Source organism: Miscanthus floridulus, chromosome 8 (genome assembly GCF_019320115.1).
Source record: "Miscanthus floridulus cultivar M001 chromosome 8, ASM1932011v1, whole genome shotgun sequence".
NCBI classification, from domain to species: domain Eukaryota; kingdom Viridiplantae; phylum Streptophyta; class Magnoliopsida; order Poales; family Poaceae; genus Miscanthus; species Miscanthus floridulus.
This window is the reverse complement of record NC_089587.1, coordinates 77,422,522-77,439,017: the sequence shown is the minus strand read 5'-3', so window position 1 is coordinate 77,439,017 and position 16,496 is coordinate 77,422,522. Positions and strand designations below refer to the sequence as shown.

Below are 16,496 nucleotides of genomic sequence, written 5' to 3'. Positions count from 1 at the left end.
ATTATCATGACCTAACTTAATTGCCTCTACAAAATATACGTTAGTCATAGTAATCTTGTATTGTCATTAATCACCGAAACCTAACTAGGGGCCTAGATGCTTTCAATCTCTCCCCTTTTTGGTGATTGATGACAATACCACCTCGAGTATGTGAAAGAGAGAGGTTTTTGTTATGCTTGGTTCATATAAGCTTTTGTCAATAAGAACAAGAGAGTTAGGCAAGCTTATATGACCTAAGCAAACACGATGTACTCAAAAGATATGAAATAAGCATGAGTACAAGTAATAAAGCCCACTTGCATCGGAGTATAAACGCGAAAGCAAAGCAAATGAGCATTGCATAAGTGATATGACATATAAAGGACTTATATGACCCAAGCAAACACGATGTACTCAAAAGATATGAAATAAGCATGAGTACAAGTAATAAAGCCCATTTACATCGGAGTATAAACGCGGAAGCAAAGCAAATGAGCATTGCACAAGTGATATAACATATAAAGGAATTCAAAATAGAGAGCACACATGTCATAAATCACAATCACAGTAGATATTACTATCACATAGATATAATATTAAACATGGATGCATAATGTATCACACACACATAGAAACTCCAAATGTAACAGATAATAAGCTAATAATAGATAACTAGCTCTCCCTAAATGTCGCTCCCCTGAGTCTATATACTCGAACCCTCTCCCCTCTTTGACGTCAAACACCAAAACCTAAGGGTCGGTCAGGTGAGGCTTGCAGCGGACTGAGCCAGGGCGCTGAGGTACGAGGGGCAAGCTGAAACTGGGCGCCATCATCATTTGACCCTGAGCTCTGCACTGACTAACCCTTTATGGCTGGAAGTGTCTCTGAAGCAGTCTGGGTCTGAGCTGGGGCAGGTGCTACCTATGATGCTATTGGTATATCTATCGTGGGAATCTGAAGATGCAATAGAAGAAGGGAGTCTTTGAGTAGTCACGATGACGAGAGCTGCTGTAGAAGGACCGGCGGTATGCATATGTGGCGGTGTGGGCATCCCTGTCAACTCGCTAAAAGATGCTCCAAGACTCCTAGAGACTGACATGTCAGGCACAAATAACGAGGAAGACTAATCCGGTGAGAAGCCCATATGATAAGGTGTGAACTGTGGGGCTACCACTAGCGAGGATAACCACTGGGACACCTGTACTGTGGGAGAAGCAAACAGAGCTGGAGGCTATCCCTGACTCTGAAGCCCACTGGGTTATACAGCTAGAGTCGTCGTAGTGGTTGCAGGCTGAGCAAGCTGGGGTGAAGGCAGTGACTGTGGAGCCCCAAGTGTTGTTACTACATGCTGCATAAATCCCATAAGCTGCTGCTACATGAGTAACTGCTGCTCATGCATCTACTGCTGCTGCTGCATCGCTGGAACTCGTCTTGATGAGCCTAAAACTGTGCAAAGTTTGTAGCTGTCTCCTGAGCCTGTCGTGCCTGATCCTGCTGCATCCGCTCAAGAATAGCAATCAAAGCGGGATCCATCTACGGTGCAGGTGGAGCTGAGCTAGAACTAGCTAGCCTCTGCATTATGTCTGCGTGGAGGCATCTGAGGAATAGGTCGGTAGTCATCATCCAAACTGTCACTAGACTCGGTCCTCTCCTCCTGAGCCTCAAGCTGCTCCTCCTCAGTAGCGGCTATGCCTCCGATAATCTTGTCCTATTGAGCTGTAGACTCTGGTACATCTAGACGATGGCGAGGCTGAGTGGGTGCCTGTGGTGTGCTATGCCTGATCCTCTATGCCATGTTATAAGCTAGAAACTCTGTGGTGGCACCTTTATACTCTGCAACCATCTCTGGGGTCCTAACCTACATAGCCTTGAGCATCAGGAATGTGATCCAATGTGCATATGGAAGCTACCTATGACCCTTGAAGTCCTCAGCTATAGTATCCTCCATCTCTGATAGAAGGAGGTCCCAAACATCGAACACTATCTGCTGCATCAGGGACATTAAGGAGCCAAAGCTGTAGGCGAGTCAGACCCTCTCTGTATCCCTAACCTAGGAAAGTAGTGTCCTTCTGATGATTGCCTCTAGCACTCGAGCTGTAGGAGTAAGGTTACTGGGGTTCCTCCTCGACCCCTCACCAAAGGGCTCCTTGAAGCAATATCGCACAAGATCAGTAGGGGGCACCAAACCTCCATCAGAACACCTTGGGAGGCTCTTGCTGTCCATAACACACCTTATGTAACCTGACTAGGCTGCTCCTGTAGCCTTAGTATCTCCCTGGCCCTAAAACTCATCATCCTATAGTCTCTGCCTCTGAATGCAAAGTGTATGAAGTTATGATGTGGGTCAACATAGAGCGAAGCATAGAACTACCGAACCCAAGATGGTACATACAATCCTGTCCAGCTAATCAGATCTGTCAGCCTCGACAAATATGATAAGTAGGGGTGGATATGCTCTTCTGGCTACTGCCACAATAGCCTTAATACTATAGACTCTCTGAGACCGGAAGACTACCCCACTATTCAGATATGCATTGTAGAAGTCTTCCTGGAGCGGTGTATAAAAACCCTCTACTGCTCTCTCATCCCTCCTCGGAGGAAACCACACGTCAAACTCTACAAACCTTAGCTGTCGAACCTGCTTGGCCGTGGCGGCCCTCAAGTCAAGATGTACCACTGGAGGCGGACCTTGTGGTCTAGGCGGTGGACGCGATCCCCTCCGTTATGTCGGCGCCTACGTGAGACTGGATCATGGGTATGACCAGAGCAGCGTAGCTATGGCTGGGGTGCCTACTCGGTCTCATTGGCCTCCTCGGCCTACTGGCCCTCCTGAGTCTCTTGAGCTGGCTGAGGCTCTGCTGGTGGGGACTGCTGCTGTGGCTCCTGCTAGGACTCTCCCCTAAGGCTAAGGCTCCTCAATAGCCAGACGACGTCCTGCCATCATGATAGTCCCAGGTGGACCGCCATGAAGACGCTCAGCCTCCTCAACTACTGCCCTCTGTGTTGGTGTAAGCTGTTGATCTACAATGACAACACCACTGCGAGCACCGCCTCTCTCAGCACACTCTGTGGCCTCAGCAACTGCTGCTACTCTCACTATCTCTGCATCAGGATACTTGCGCTTCTTTGATGTAACCTGCTTCGTCGCCTTGCCTTTGGTTCCCGTGGGCAAGCGAGGCGGGGGCCTCCGATCAGTCGTCTCCTGGACCACCACCAACGTTCTTGGTGCGAGCCATCTGATCAGACAAGAGAAAAACTACCGCTGACAAGATCAACTATCCACTGACACTCTCGAGGCTTGGCCTCGATCCGTACTCGCGAGCTTGGCTCTAAGTTGACTATCAACTGCCACTGACACCTCAACAATATTGACTCGCTGCACGATGGAATAGATGGATATACAAGTAAATACGATATATCTAAAAGATGCGAAACCCTATGAGAGCAAGCAATGTAGGTACGAAATTGAATCGACTGGCTTGCTACCTGACGGAAACAGCGATCGGATGAAAAGAGAAGCGACACATGGGGGGAACACCGGGACCGCTAGGGTTAGGGTTCATGATGAATCGATTGCCCTGGTTGCAATTTGAAGTCAAAACTTGTAATAGCAATGCGGATTAGGGCACGACGATGGTAGAGAAGGCCTTACCGGCGCTATGAGAGCTTTGTAGTGACTTGGTGGCAAGGGAGCACGGTAGGCGCACGAGAAAGTGGATGGCAGTGGAGCTCTGTGTGGTGGCTTGGTGGCACTAGGGAATGACACGGCGCTAGGGCTAGCGCGGCATGGGGAGGCGCTGACGATGCGGGAGCCGACGGCGGCGCGCGTGGGCAGCTGGAGACGACGTTGATGTATGGGTGCGGTGGTGCGAGGTGCTCGGTGCGGACAGTGCAGTGCGGGCGACGCGTGGAGTTGAATGGCGGCTAGGGCATGGGACTAGGCGGTGGTGGAATAGGTCAGCAAGGTATGGTTCGCACAATTAAATAGGGTCCCCCGACGTGATAGAGAAGGAAACGGATAAAGAGTCCTAAAGCCGTACGAGATCTACTGACTGGACGCTCTGGTGGTAGCGACCGGATGCTACCACCCAGCGTCCGGTCGATTCCAGAGAGGTCCAATTCCTCTGGAATCATGACCGAACGCGTCCGGTGGACACCGACCGGACGCAGCCAGTGTCCAGTCAACCTAGCCTTTGTCTTCATCACACGACCAGATGTTGAGACGTCTTCTGACCGGACACTGAAAGACAGAGTCTGGTCACTCCTTTGCAGTGAGTTCACCTCTTATGAACTGACCGGACGCTAGACTGCAGAGTCCGGTGCAGCGTTCGGTCACACTTTTCTAGCAAATCTTCAATGTTCCTCCTCACTGCCTGTTCCCAATCAAGTCCCAACTTAAATAAGATCCAAATAAACACCAATTGGGACTGATGTGAGTGACCTCTCTTAAACCCTCAAGTTTTTCAAAATATTTTGCCTTAGGCTATAATTCTTTTTAAGAAAATAGGCAAATAAGAGGGCAAATGGAATAAAACGACAAAACAACATTCATGCATATGCAATACTTGTAAGTAAATCTAGTTGCTTATCAAGTTTAATCCAAGGTTAAGCTTCTTCACATGCTTTTCGGCGGTTATCTTAACCATGTGAGACAAACCCTATATGCATTATCAAAAATTAAACATGTTGTATATTACATTGAATGCAAAGGACAACACAAGCTCAATTTTTAGTGAAGTTACTAAAATCAAGTACATTGAGCTCATTCCGCAATCTACAAAATATAGCCTCATCTAGCGGTTTAGTGAAGATATTCACTAATTGATCTTCGGTTCTTACACCTTCTAGTGATATATCATTTTTAGCAACATGATCTCTTAGAAAGTGATGGCGGATATCTATGTGCTTGGTGCGAGAGTGTTGAACCGGATTATTTACAAGTTTTACCACACTTTTATTGTCGCACAAAAGAGGTACCTTTTCTAGAACTACACCATAGTCTAGCAAAGTTTGTTTCATGTATAATATTTGTACACAACAAGCACCCGCGACAATGTATTCTGCTTCGGCGGTGGACAAAGCCACACTATTTTGTTTCTTGGAGGACTAGGACACAAGCAATCTACCAAGCAAATGGCATCCTCTAGATGTGCTCTTTCTATCAACTTTGCAACCGGTATAATCCGGATCGGAATAGCCTACTAATTCAAATATAGCTCTTTTGGGATACTAAAGGCCAATGCTTGGTGTGTGCTTAAGATACCTAAGGATTCTTTTTACGGCAATTAAATGTGTTTCCTTAGGATTAGCTTAAAATCTAGCACACATACACATACTAAACATGATGTCGGTCCTAGATGCGGTTAAATATAATAAGCTACCAATCATGGAACGGTAGAGAGTTTGATCAACCGGGTTATCTCCCTCATCTAGGTCGAGATATCCATTGATAGGCATTGGTGTCTTGATTGGCTTACATTCATCCATCTTAAATCTTTTGAGAAGATCTTTTGTGTATTTCTCTTCAGAGATGAAGATGCCTTTTTTCATTTGCTTGACTTGAAAACCAAGAAAGAATATAAGCTCACCAATCATGGACATCTTGAACTCCTTCGACATCAATTCACCAAATTCATTGCATGAGTCTTTATTTGATGATCCAAAGATGATATCATTAACATATACTTGATAAATGAAGATATGACCATCAAGCTTCTTGGTGAATAGTGTGGTGTCGACCTTTCCAATGGTGAAGCCCTTCTCAATGAGGAAGTCCCAAAGGCGCTCATACCAAGCTCTTGGGGCTTGCTTAAGCCCATATAGTGCCTTAGACAACCAATAAATATGATTAGGATATCTAGGGTCTTCAAACCCAGGAGGTTGATCAACATAGACTAGTTCATTAATAAAGCCATTTAAAAATACACTTTTCACATCCATTTAATATAGTTTCATTTCATGATGTGATGCATATGCAAGATACGGATGGCTTTTAATCTTGCAACCGGTGCAAAGGTCTCTCCAAAATCCAAATCTTCAACTTGGGAGAACCCCTTTGCAACTAGTCTTGCCTTGTTCCTCACAACAACACATTGATCATCTTGCTTGTTGCGGAACACCCACTTTGTTCCAATGACTCTTACACCTTTTGGTCGCTCTTCAAGAGTCCAAACTTCATTGCGAGTGAAGTTGTTCAACTCTTCATACATGGCATTTATCCAATTTGGATCTTTAAGAGCTTCTTCTACCTTGGTAGGCTCATAGCAAGAGATAAAAGAGTGATGAGCAATAAATGGAGCAAGTTTTTTAGATCGAGTCATTACACCCTTTGATGGACTCCCTATGATGAGATCTTATGGATGATCTTGTAGGAGAGGTGTATTTCTTCTATTGACCACTTGAGAAGGAGGTTGTGGAGCATCAACATCTTGTGCTTGTACCACCATTTGCTCATGGGAGACATGAGTGTCTTCATTTTCTACTCTCCCATCTTTTTCATCATCTTATGGTATATTTGATGAAGAGGGTGGATTTATCACTTGTACATCATCTTTAGGCTTGATGTCTCTAACCAGAATGTTCTTCATAGCCTCCCTCAATGGTTCATCACCTACATCATCAAGATTCTCATGTGCTCCTTGGGAGCCGTTAGATTCATCAAATTCCACATCATATATTTCTTCAACCAAGCCGGTGGCATGATTAAATACTCTATATGCTTTAGACTTTGATGAGTAACCAATAAGAAAACCAATATCACGTCTTTGAAACTTCCTTAGGTGTTGCTGCTTCTTGTAGATATAGTATTTACAACCAAACACCCTAAAGAAGGAGACGTCCGGCTTCTTCCCATTGAGCAACTCATAAGGTGTCTTGTCAAGGACCTTTTGAAGGAATAGGCGATTTGATGCATAGCATGCGGTGTTGATTGCTTTCACCCATAGAGCTTCGAGGGTGTTGTACTCATCTAGCATTGTCCTTGCAAGAGTGATCAAAGTCTGATTCTTCCTCTCAACTACACTATTTTGTTGAGGAGTATAAGTTACGGAGACTTCATGCTTGATCCCAACTTCATCACAATAAGCTTTAATATTTATGTTGTCAAATTCTTTTCTATTGTCACTTCTTATCTTCTTGAGCTTCACTTCAAATTCATTTTGAGCTCTCTTGGCAAACTTCTTGAAACAAGATGCAACTTTGGATTTGTCATGAAGAAAAAATACCCATATATACCTTGAATAGTTATTAACAATCACAAGACAATAGAGATTCTAGCACTCTTGTGGTTGACATAAAAGCTTTTGTTGGATGGGTATTTGCAACTTACTTGCCGGCTTGACATGCACTATAAAGCTTGTCCTTCTCAAACTTCACATCCTTTAACTCTCTCACCAAATCATTCTTCATTAGCTTTTTGAGTGAACTCATATCAACATGAGCAAGTCTTCTATACCATAGCCACCCAAGTGTTGTTTTAGTGAATAGACAAGTCTTCAAATTTACATCTTTGAAGGTGAAGTCCACTAGATATAAGTTGTATCTAAATCCATTGAATATCACTTGATTATCATCTACCTTGGATACAACAATCTCCTTCTCGGTGAACAAGTATTGGAAGCCAAGATCACATAATTGTCTAACGGATAGCAAGTTGAAACTCAATGAAGCAACATAAAGTACATTGGAGATAGAATGATCATTTGATATTGCCACTTTGCCTAATCCTTTAACCTTGCCCTTTGAGTTATCTCCAAATGTTATTTTCTCTTGTCCATCTACCTCTTCAACTAGTGAGGTGAACATACGAGGATCGCCGGTCATATGTTGAGTGCAACCACTATCAATAACCCAATGACTTTCACCGATCTTGTAGTTCACCTACACACAAGATATTCAAGCTTTAGGAACCCAAACTTGTTGAGGGCCCTTCACCTTCTCAATAAGTGACTTAGCCACCAAAATCTTCTTAGGCATATTCTTGTTAGGGGGTCATAAGAATATGACTTTCATCTTTCCACTAGAATCCTTTCTAAGCATGTAATGAGCATTGAAGGCAAAGGGTCTAGCATGCTTGGGCAAGGGTTGTGGCGGTGGAGTTTAACACTCATCAGCAAAGTGGCCTTCTTATCCACACTCAAAACATCTCTTTGATTTTGGCTTTGGCTTTGATTGTTGTTGTTGAGCTTGAGCCTTCTTCTTCTCTACACTTGCCACATATCCAATGCCACTTCTATCCATCTTTATGACGGCGTTCATAAGTAGCTCACTTTGGAGGTGCTTGCCTCTAGTAAACTTGCTCAATCCAATTTTGAGATGCTCTTTCTCTAACTTGAGCTTCTTATTTTCTTCATTTAGAGCATCATCTTTCTTCTCTTCCTTGAGCTTCTTGTTTTCTTCTTTGAGCTTCTCATTCTCAATGATCAACTCTTTATCATGATCAAGAGTTTCTATCACAATGGTGTTGTGGCTTTTCATCTCTTTAAGATCTTTTATGAGCTTTTCATTTGTATTCTTGAGCTTGACATATTCATCATAGTCATTGCACTCAATCACTTTCTTGCCTTTGCCACTACATCCTTGCTCAATGCTCTCATCAATCAAATCATCACATGATGTAGCTATATCAATCTTAACAACATGGTTAGTAGCATCATGTGGTTTATTTGGTAAAAATTCTTGAGCAATAACAAGAGTATCATGATTGATCTTAAGAGTTATATATTCATCTTTTAGCTTGTTGTGGCTAGTGATAAGCTCATTGTGCACCCACTCAAGTTTATCATGTTTATCTTTAAGCTCTTTCTTAGAAGATTTGAGCTTATTGAGTTTGGATGATATAGCATCATTTGTTTCTTTAAGCTCAACATTAGTCTTTTCCAATGTATCGCATTTAGCTAAGTGTCGATGTTTTACCACCGATAGCCTGCCACGGGGGTACCCGGGGCAGTATGTTTAGGCTTCAGCGTATGCCGAACTCGATGGTTTACGCAAGAGACAGCCGATTTATCCTGGTTCAGGCCCTCGATCGTAGATCGAGTAATAACCTTACTTCCAGTCGGCCTTAGCCTTTGCGTTGGATTGATTATGATCTGCTCTGTTCTCCCTTTTGACAGGAGCATTGCCCTCCTTTATATAGTCAGGAGGCCAGAGTCCTAGTCGGTTTACAATGAGATTTCCTAGTAGGATTACTTGATAGTTCTACTACTAAGATTTACATGGGAAGAATCCTAGTTGAACTAGATCTTCTCTCTCCCTTGCGGGGTATCCTGTGGGTCCCGTATCGACAAGCCCCCGAGCACTTCATGGTTGAGCTCTAAAAGTCTCGCTCTGCCCCTTCAAGTCTTGTTGAGTAGGAATAAGATGTCATCCGAGTGCTTTCTGGAGTGAAACCTTGTAGCGCTTCTTAGGATCTTTGAGTGGTGAGTGCTTTTCTGAAGAAAAAATACATCCATCTGGTTGTAGCCCCCGAGCCTCTTGCTATTTGGAACAAGGAGCTGGAGGATCTTGTCTTGAAGTTGTTCTAATTGTTCGTTGAAGTTTTATCAAAAAGAACTCAAATATGGCTCGTTTTGGGTTCTTTTTGTCGTAATGTCTTGAAATGGTCTGTGTTGAGGAAGTCTTTTGGTGACGTGCGCTTTTTCGAAGAAAAAGGGCACTCACTGATTGTAGCCCCCGAGCCTCTTGCTATTTGGAACAAAAAGTTAGAGGGTCTTGATCCTTTATGTTGTTTGAAAATTTGTGTTCTGAAGTAGTCCCCAAGACTTGGATTAAACCATCGTCCGAGTAGTCTCGCGGCATCCTTCCGAAGCGGCCTTTTAGTCTTGGATTAAACCATCATCTGAGTAGTTTTGCGGCATGCAGCCTCCGAGCTTATGTCCGGGTTCCTTTTTGGTGAAATTGCACTCACTGAGTGTACGAGCCTCGTGCTTTTGGGTTTATCCCGTAGCTCCGCGCTTTCTCTGAGTTCTTCTCTTTAGAAAAGAAGTTGGATGAAGAGTCTTGATGTATCGTCATCGTTGTAGTCTTGAGTTTCTTGTATTCTTGGTCCTTTGTCTTTGGTTCCGAGCCTCCGAAAGTAGTTGAAATGAAAACCGGGTTCCCTAGCTTAGTGTTGATTAGGCTATGGTGCTGGTCGAGCCTCCGAGCATATATCCGTGTTGTTTTGTTCAGGAAGAAATCAGATGCGAGGTCCTGGCGTATTCTTTGATGGTCTGCTGTTGCCAGATGTAGTTGTATGGTGGTGGTTGAGTGTAAATGCCTTTTGTTCACGGGTTGTACTGTGCTGGTATATTCTTCCGAATATGCCCATCTTCGAGTATTGCTTCCTCTTGCCTGAGTCATCTATTATTGAGTCCTGTCTTTTCACTGTGTCCTTTGTTAGGCTTATTTCGTTGGTACTCCTAGTCCATGTGCGCCGATCCTTTGGTCTATAAACACTGTCCTGGAGTGCTTGTTTTCATTCATTGGATATTCTATTGAAACCTTGGTAGTCATGAACATGGTAATTTGTGAAGTAGAGCAGCCCCCGGGCATATTTTGTAGTTCCTGTGTGTCTTGTCGTAGCTGGAGGAAGTCTTGTGATAGGGATTAGAGGTAGGCTAATCCCGCGACAGCATTGTGCCAGGATGTACATGGTGGTAGTTGGAGGAAGTCTTGTGATGTGGGCTTCGTTCCTTCATCTGGTAGTTCTGGGTTGATCCTCGTCGCCTGTCTTGAGACCATCCGGTGCAGATCAACACCATATCCAACATCACATTGGTCTTGGGTAGACAGATGCCTGTCGGCCTTCTATGCTCCATGTTGCCCTGCCGTGCTGTCGATTTCCGCCTTGGATGCACTACGTCCGTCCTTTGAAGAAAACAGTGTAACTAATGGCGGTTTGTCCTTCCAAGTAGCAATTTGGAACACGTAGTCATTCTAGAGCCTAGTCGTGTCCGTGTTCCTCTTTGCTACTTTGCTTTTTGTGGTGCCGAGTTTGTTGGGTCTTGTAAGATTTGTAATCTTCTATTTTTGAAATCGCTTGTAATGTAACGAATCTTGTCTTCTGAGTTGTCTTTGACTTTTCTGTTGTGATCCCTGTCGTTCGTGAGACTACCGAGTTCTTTCTTACATAACCAGGTTCTTTTGTTCCTCATGAGGTAGCCCTTTCTTTCTTCTTTCTTTCTTCTTGGTTTGACGGGTTGTTCTTGTATCAATCTGAAAACCCTGCCGTGGCGTTGGACGGATAAGTCTAAAATCTGCCCGTTGGTTTGTACCATTGTGAGGATTCGTGTCCTCCGTCGTTTTAGCTGCGTCGGTAAATGGACCGTTGCGTTCCCACATTGTGTTTTAACGGGCTTTGTGGGCCGTTTGTATCTCTGAAAAATCTATTTAAAGACCTTTTATCTTCCTTTCCCTTGTCGCCCAGCTCTTGCCTTTAAACCCTAGCTCTCAGAAATCCACCGCCGTCATTGTCGCCATCACCCGAGCACCATCATTCTAGCTTCATCTTCCTTAGTGCCTTCTTTGCTTCCGCCAGTTCATAGGAAAGAAGAAAACCGCAAGCAAGTCTCAGGCGACCTTCGTGGACGAGGAGTCATCCCTGTCTTTGATTGAAAACCAGGAGTTCGTGGCCATGAGGGCAGCTCAAAAGGTTTGGCCGGCTCCAACAACAAGCGAAGACCAGCTGCGCGAGCTCGTTAGCGACGGCTTGATCCAAAGCAAAGTCATCGCTGAATGGAGAGTTCCGGGCAAGCATTGGGTTCCGGCTCCGGGTCCTGGTGAGATTGTCCTTTTTGTTTCCTTTGTCCGCGCTGGACTTTGTCTTCCTGCTTCTGCCTTCCTTCATCAGTTTCTTGGTTATTTCGGGGTTAGTCTGAACCATCTAACCCCTAATGTCGTTCTCCATCTTTCTGTTTTTGTTCACCTTTGTGAAGCCTTCCTTGGGATCCCTCCTTCTCTATCTCTTTTTCGCTTTTTCTTTCGTCTGAAACCTCAACCCCGCCGTGAAGAAACCAGCGCCCTTGGCGGTTGCGGGATTCAGTTTCGCCAGGGTCTCAAAATTAAGTTTTTTGATTATGACCTGGTTGATTCTGTCAAAGATTGGCGTGCCGAGTGGTTCTACGCTACCAATTTGATCCCTTCTCTTGTCGTTCACTCCGGATCTGGTCCTGTGGTGAATGACCGATGGGACAAGAAGCTTGAGTCACCTGCTGAGATTCAAGCGATCCAGCCACTCCTTGATAGGATTAGCAAGCTGAAACAGCAGGGTTTGACCGGCTTTGGTATTGTTTCAAGCTTCCTTCATCGCCGGGTTCAGCCTTTGAAAGAGCGGGAGCATCTCGGCTTTGAGTATTCTGGGGCCGAGGATCCTTCACGCATGGTCCCAGCTCTTGAGCTGACCGGTGAGGAGGTACTCGAGCGCCTCCAGAAGATGCTAAAAGGAGTGAGCATCATTCCTCCTGCCGTCTCTGAGTTTTCGGCCATCAACCCGCCCCCAGCTGTGAGTTGTCTATCTTTTTGTTTGAGTTCTTTATGTACTCTTGCTGCATCCATTCTTGCTTAGCTTTTCCTTGTCTCGGTGTTTTATCTTTTTTCGCAGGAGCTTGGGCGGAACTTTGTCGATCCGATCCCCCTTGATGTTCTCCCTGCCGTGGCGGAGACTGGGGATCATCTAGCTGGTACTTCTGCAATTAGTAAGTCTCAAACTTTTACAGCCCTTCCTAGGGTTTCTTTCAGATTTGTTGATGTATATGAAGAATATGTTCCTCGTCTAGTCCCTCGCGGTCCTCGCAGTGTCCTGAAGAGGGGGCGAATGGATGGGTCTTCATCTGGCTTGCCTGTCTCCAAGAAGCCTCGCAAACCAAGTACTCCCTCAGGTACTCTAGTTGTTGCTAGCATGCTCTTAGGTGAGCACATTTAATACTCTTTGTTCTTTTATTTTCATGTTTCTCTCTTGAACCGAGTACTTTTCATCTCCTTTTCAGCAGGTGCTCTGGTTTCGTTGGCTGAGGAAGAAGAGGATGATGAAGTCCCCCTCATCATGCGGCGGTGAGTTGTTTTTCATATTCTTGTTGCATTGAATTTCTCCTCTTTGTTTTGAATTTTAGTCTTGAACTTTTTGAAGTAATCGGAGGTCGGGTGTGAGTTCTTCCGAGGCTCCCGCGCCGACTTCTTCTGAAGCTCCAGTGTCGATTTCTTTGGTTGCCTCTGTCCCGAGCTGTACCGCTCCTCCGGTGCGGAGTTCTTCCACGACTCTAGCCCCGGCTTCTTCTGCGGCTCCGTTGTCGGCTGTCCCGCTCCCGTCGCCGGGTGGTGGGGACGTCTTCACCATCGTGGTTCCCCCTGCGAGACTTTCTCTTAGCTTCGCGAAGAAAAAAGTAGTCGGGTGAGTTGATTCTAGCTTTATCTTTTTGGCTTTTATCTTTCTTCCTCTGGTTTTTATTGGTGCTTCCTTTTATCACTTTTCAGTGTTTCGTCTTCTCTAATTTCTTCATCGACTTCTTCTCTGCCTCCCGCTGTGTCAACGAGTTCCGAGCCTCGAGACTCACAACATTCTGTTGATGAAGTCGCTACGGGGGCTTTAGAGCTACCTGGCGGAGTTGCGGACTTGGTCGCTCCGGAGGTAACTGTGGCCGTCGCACCGGGTCCTTCTGAGGGTTTGGCTCCAGCTTCCCTGGAGGTTGCTTTGGTCGTTCCTTCTTCGCCCCAGCCGGCCTCTCCTTCCCCTTCTCTTGCTTCCGGCGGCCCCTCCTTTTCTAGTGACGTGGTGCAACAGTTCGATGCCACTCATCGGTTATCGGAGCTGACCGCAGCCTGGGGGAGCTTGTCAACCCTCACGACTTCTTTTGGTGAAAACCTCCAGGTAGGTTTTACTGCCACTCCTCTTTTGCATGCTTGTTTTTCTTCTATCCTTACGCCTTGTTTCTCTTTGCTTCTTTTTGCTCAGTCTTTCTCTCGTGATCATTCTGGCTTCTTTTTCTCATCTGAAAATGAGAGGAAGTTGTCTTCGGAGGTGGACGCTCTGAAAGCTGATCTTGACCTCCTCCGGGCTGAGTTGGAGATGGAGCGTCAAATGCACCAAAAGGAGGAGAAAGCCCTTCGCGCCCGGGTAGTGGAGACGGAGAAACAGAGAGATGCTGCAGTGGAGTCTGTGAAGAATGAATGCAAAGGTGCTGCGGGTTCTGCCTGTTTCTTCTTGTATTTTGACTTCTTTTTCCGCTGACTTATTCTTGGGTGTCCTGTCTAGCTCTCCGAGTTGAGAAGCAGAAGCTCTCAGAGAGTATTGATGAAATGAGGGCCCTTGTCCGTTCTAGTCATAATAGAGTTGAGGATGTAATTACTCATGCTGAGGAAGAACTCGCCCTTGCTAAGCTGATTAGGCGTGGAGCTGACAGAGATCTTGTGCAGGCCCAAAAAACTATTGAAGGCTTGTCCGGGAAGCTAGCGACGACTACTGAGAATTGGAATGTTTTGTGGAAATCTTTTCGTTCAGTAGCCAATGTCCTCCGGACTCCAGTGGATGACGGGCAATCTTGGGCGCAGTTCATTCCCCGGATTCTGACTCGTTTCCAAGAGTTCGCGAAGAGGTGTGCCCAAGTATGTACCAAGAATGTGCTGGCCCAGGTCCGGGTCCTTGCTCCAGAGGCGCCTCTCTCCAAGATAGCAGAAGAAGCTGAAAGCCAAGAATATCTTGATGCCATTGAGAGGATGGAGTCTGAGGTCGAAGGTCTAGCCAGTAGGGTTGTAGACAGTCTAAATATTGACATTTCCCTTTCTGATGACAACGCCTGACTCAATTGAGCATCCCCTTGTAATATTACACTCCTTTTTAAATGAAGATTCTTTATTTTTGTTGATGTATTCTTTGCCTGGGTGCAGTTGAAGTTACTTGACTTGCTGAGTACTTTGTCCTGTTCCCGTCTCTGCTCCGCAAAAACAACTCTGTGCGTTATTCTGATGAGACCCCTCAATTTGTCGAGTACTTTTCTTTTCTTCCTCCTTTGTGATCCGTCGAGTGCTTTGTCCGTGCTATGACTTGTTAGATGTAGATCTTTGCGTTAACAACCTTTCGCCTGCGCTATATAAAACGACTCGGTATAGAATGTTGCCTTGACAAACTTCGGCATCCGAGTGCTTTCTTGAGTGGCGCTTGTGCTTTTCTGAGGAAAAAGTATTCCTATCTGGATGTAGCCCCCGAGCCTCTTGCTTTTCAGAACAAAGTGCTGGAGGGTCTTTTGAAGTTAAATTTCGGTCGACTCAGCCATTTTGCTTTTTGTTTTGGGTGTTAGCTTTTAGCTACCCTCATCGGCGAGCTCAAGCATTTTTTAGCTATTTTGCTCTCGGCCGGGATGCTCAGGCATGTTTTTAGCCATTTTGCTTTTTTGTTTTGGGTGTTAGCTTTTAGCTACCCTCATCGGCGGGCTCAAGCGTTTTTCAGCTATTTTGCTCTTGGCCGGGATGCTCAGGCATGTTTTCAGCCATTTTGCTTTTTTGTTTCGGGTGTTAGCTTTTAGCTACCCTCATCGGTGGGCTCAAGCGTTTTTTAGCTATTTTGCTCTCGGCCGGGATGCTCAGGCATGTTTTCAGCCATTTTGCTTTTTTGTTTTGGGTGTTAGCTTTTAGCTACCCTCATCGGTGGGCTCAAGCATTTTTTCAGCTATTTTGCTCTCGGCCGGGATGCTCAGGCATATTTTCAGCCATTTTGCTTTTTTGTTTAGGGTGTTAGTTTTTAGCTACCCTCATCGGCGGGCTCAAGCGTTTTTTTCAGCTATTTTGCTCTCGGCCGGGATGCTCAGGCATGTTTTCAGCCATTTTGCTTTTTTGTTTCGGGTGTTAGCTTTTAGCTACCCTCATCGGCGGGCTCAAGCGTTTTTTCAGCTATTTTGCTCTCGGCCGGGATGCTCAGGCATGTTTTCAGCCATTTTGCTTTTTGTTTCGTGAAAACAACTCGTTGAAGGTTATGACAAGACATGATGTGGATGAATGCCATCTTTATTGATCATGAGTATAAACTACTACATATGTTGTTGAAGAGTATTGCTTTTCGTCAATTGTGAACGTTGGTCCCTTGTGGCTTGCATATCTGTTTTTTCTTGAGTTGTTTCTACGCGTAGAATCTTCTTAGCTGGCTGATGTGCCATGTATTGCTGACTTCTTTTCCATCTTCGGTTATTAACTTGTATGTGCCTGGTCCGGTGACTTTTGTGACAATGAAGGGACCTTCCCATAGACTGAGTAGCTTATGTCGTCCGTCAGTCTTCTGTATCCTTCTTAGTACTAAGTCTCCGACTTGTAGTGATCGAGGTTGGGTACTCTTGTTGTAATGCCGTCTTAAACCTTGTAGGTATCTGGCTGATTGGAGGGTAGCGTTTACTCTGATTTCTTCTGAGCTGTCGAGTTCTAATCTTCTTGTGTGTTCCGCTTCTCCTTCATCGTATTGCTCTATCTTTGGGGATGTCCAGATCAAGTCGGCGGGCAGTACGGCCTCTGACCCATAAACTAGGAAGAAAGGTGAGTAGCCTGTTGCTCTGCTTATT

General features: G+C 45.3%; 1 long non-coding RNA gene across 1 annotated transcript; it reads left to right on the top strand.

Moving 5' to 3' along the window:
- The first annotated feature begins 12,767 nt into the window (after positions 1-12,767).
- Positions 12,768-13,144, top strand: LOC136478542 (uncharacterized). Its single transcript, XR_010764271.1, has 3 exons — positions 12,768-12,836; positions 12,945-13,008; positions 13,085-13,144. It is a non-coding gene; the product is annotated as an uncharacterized lncRNA (long non-coding RNA).
- The last annotated feature ends 3,352 nt before the right edge of the window (positions 13,145-16,496 follow it).